This window comes from Humulus lupulus, chromosome 9 (assembly GCF_963169125.1).
Source record: "Humulus lupulus chromosome 9, drHumLupu1.1, whole genome shotgun sequence".
Lineage (NCBI taxonomy): Eukaryota > Viridiplantae > Streptophyta > Magnoliopsida > Rosales > Cannabaceae > Humulus > Humulus lupulus.
The window spans coordinates 171698655-171702156 of record NC_084801.1 but is presented as its reverse complement, the minus strand read 5'-3'; the positions used below and the strand labels follow the sequence as shown (position 1 = coordinate 171702156).

Genomic DNA, 3502 nt, shown 5'->3' with positions numbered 1-3502 from the left:
CCTTGAAGGGCCGCGGCTCACCAAGAACCATGCCGCGGCCCGACCCTTCGAACCCAGAAAAAACCACCATTTTCAATCTCCAAACCTCACCTAAAGCTATCCCAAAGCCCCCAAACCAAAACCAATTAATTCCCAACTTCTTTAACATGATCTAAGCAACATAATTCCCAAGACAACACAGCCCAACACACTTCAATCTCTTCCTTTCAACTTCTGAAATCCAAATGCTACAAACACCCAAACCAATCACTGAAACACAATCTAGAACCTCTAAACTTGGAGTTAGAACTCACCTTTGCTGTTGAATCACTTCACCAAGCTGTGGCCAAGCTAGGTCCCCAAGTTCCCTTCTTAATTCTGCCTTAGAACATCACAACTTAATCCTGTTCTAGTGCTTGATAAATCCCTGAGCTAGACCTTCAGTTCCTCACCTCAAATCACAGAATCCAGCTTGTTTCCCCTTTGATTTTCTGTGTTTTTTCCTTCCTTTGGTTTTTCTCCTTAAGCGTGAGAGAGAGAGAGATAAAGCTAAGTTAAGGTCGGTTTGTGTTTTTCTTCTAAAGGCTTCCTTAAGTCTAACTTATCCATTAAGTTAATCCCAAGGCTCAGGGTGCCGAAAGCGTCCCCGAGGCCAAAACGGTAAAATCCCCCAATAATCCCGCCTAGACATCCTAACCTCAAATATATCTCCAATTATTTATTTTCATCACCCGATAGTCTAAAATACCCCTGACTTGTCCAAAGTCAATTATAATGCCCCGTTGTGACTTTTCCTACTATCTAGCCCTAGGATCGCCCCAAATCGCCGGCTGCAGATTTATCCACATCATAATGTGGTTCTCGCATATATCACATATCATATTACCACATAATATAATCAATTATCATATAAGCATCACTAAACATATAATAACTCATTAAATCACAATTATTCCAGTAATGCCCTCCTGGCACACTAATCAAGGCCCTTAAGCCTTATTAGTGAATTTGGGTCGTTACACATAAAGTGCATGTTTCTTTGGTATCCCAACGGTGTTAAAGGCTACAAACTGTGGCACTTGAAACTGGGATTCAAGAAATGCATAATCAGTCGTGATGTTGTGTTTAGAGGACGAGATGCAATGAAGATGGAACCTACATAAGGCTCAGATCAGAATATGAATTCAGAAAGGAACAAAGTTCAGATATGGTTAAGATTGAGGTGGAAAATGGCAAAAGTATACCAGATCAAACTCAAAAGAAACATTCAATTTTAGATGACGATGACGAGACACAAGGTGTAACACCCTCACTTATTTTAGTTAAAACCATATTTGAGGTGTTATGTTTTAAAACTATATCATAATTTATTACTGCGGAAGTCTGGACATTTTTTTTTTAAAACTTGAAAACTTATTTCACATTATTTACATTAAACATAAAGTGTGTCTCAAATATATTATACATAAGTATTAAATAACCCAATTTATTTTCAAAACATAACTTCACACTTTATTACAAACATCTCACTGATAACTGAAATAACCCACAAAAGGTCGATATGTTCATATGTACAAATCAGGGTCAGGACCATGCTTCAGTTCTCCTCATGTCATTCACACATTTCTTTCTCTACCTGCAACACAAGACAACTGTGAGCCTAAAACTCAGTAAGCAAAGTAATGCATGCAATGCTAATGATTACCCAATATCAATGGACATACACAACTTCTTTTTAAATTTTGGGCCCCTTAATATTGTGCACACTGTTTGAATTGGTCAATGCCTGCAGGGCTTGTTACACATACAATATAAAATCCCATGGGTTCTCCTCCGGCTAGCCATCACCACAGTAGGGCACATTAAAAACCTTATTCCATTGTTGCCCCGTCGAGCTCAAGAGTTAAGGCGGCCACACACTGTGGTGTCAATACATATAACAATAACTCATATGGAGGAGAAATAAAAATGGAAACATGGCAAACAATATAATTGGTTCACTAAAACCTAGCCCAAATTATTGGGCAGCCACTATAAGCCTACTATAGGCCTCCGTTTACACTTATTAACACTTTCATTTGCCTTTTCAAAACAGTGGCACTGAACTTAAACTTCTTATTACAACTTTCTTTTATGTTGCACAAAACTTGCAAAGGCATCATATAATTAATCATCATAATATCATGCATGGTCTTATATCATATAATAATTTACCATATCACTATTATGCCATGCATACAAATTTATGATGAAGTGTCAATGTATGTTAATACCACTTACTCACAAAATATTCATATAATGCATACTTTCACATAACATGTAATTCTTGTGTTGCAGTTGAGTACTTTACTTACCTTTTGTCCAAAATATAATTCACCGTGTAACAAGTGGTGTCTTAGGTATTGATGTGCTTATCCGAGCAACTTTTCGGCGAGAACAATCTCTTCAAGCTTTTCTAAACCTCAAACCACTTGGAAACCCCAAGAAATATCTTAAAAAGGATAAAACACCATATATAAGCTTTCAGAAAAATTCAAAAACATGGTTTAACTTCCAAGTACAAGAACTTACCATAAAAAGGCTAGAACTAAGCTTAATCTACTTCTTTGGCTTTGCTTTCACTTGGATCTCCTTAGAATTTCTTCAAACCAGCCAAGAAATGGTTTTTGGTTTTCTTTTCTCTCTGTTTTTCAGAATAATGGTCGTGCAAAGTGATAAGGTTGATGAAAATTCTTTATTTTCAATGATTTAGCCTTATTGTATCAAAATTTGACACCTTTCATCTCATCATTTCATCTTTTGACTTATGAAAACCTTATCACTTCAATAATTTCGACTTAATCATCTGCTAGGTCTATTATCCTTATGTGTAAAACACTCACACCAAACCTTAGGTCCATATGACTTCATACCCAATACTTATGCTTACCCGATCGAGCGTAGCGCACTTATGCTAAGCTCGTTTTGACTTTGCATCAATACCACTGATTATGTATACCTCCCATCAAGAATTGATCTAATGGTTCTAAAACCATTTTTACATCATCAATGAGACCTTAATCATACATCGATTACATTTGGTAAATCCATAAATACTCAATTTTACACCGAAATACTAGTAATCGACATTGTACTATTTTTCACTACTTAACCTATTTTGCCTTCTATATCTCACTTTCATCACTTAATTCCATGCCTTGTCCATATTTTTCATACTTTCTTATATCTTGAGCACATCAAACACCCATAAAAGACAACTCAAATGCCACAAGGTTAATAATATTGAGCATACATATAGACATCACATACACAACTTTTATACTTATACATGAAAACACTTATAAGAATATGCATATGCTCAAATTATACATATTGTATGATATGTAATGCAATGAAATCATGTGATTATTGGCTATATTATATCAAAATAATGTGGGTGCTACACAAGGAAGTTTGGAAAGTTATCAGTTGGCTAGAGATCGTGAAAGAAAAGATATAAAAGCACCTGACAGATTGGGATTTG

General features: G+C 35.9%; 1 long non-coding RNA gene across 1 annotated transcript; it reads right to left on the bottom strand.

The window, feature by feature from the left end:
* Nucleotides 1-1445: 1445 nt before the first annotated feature.
* On the bottom strand, nt 1446-2708 carry LOC133802460 (uncharacterized). Its single transcript, XR_009877351.1, has 3 exons — nt 2551-2708; nt 2334-2470; nt 1446-1615 (listed from the first exon to the last, which is right to left on the bottom strand). It is a non-coding gene; the product is annotated as an uncharacterized LOC133802460 (long non-coding RNA).
* Nucleotides 2709-3502: the final 794 nt, after the last annotated feature.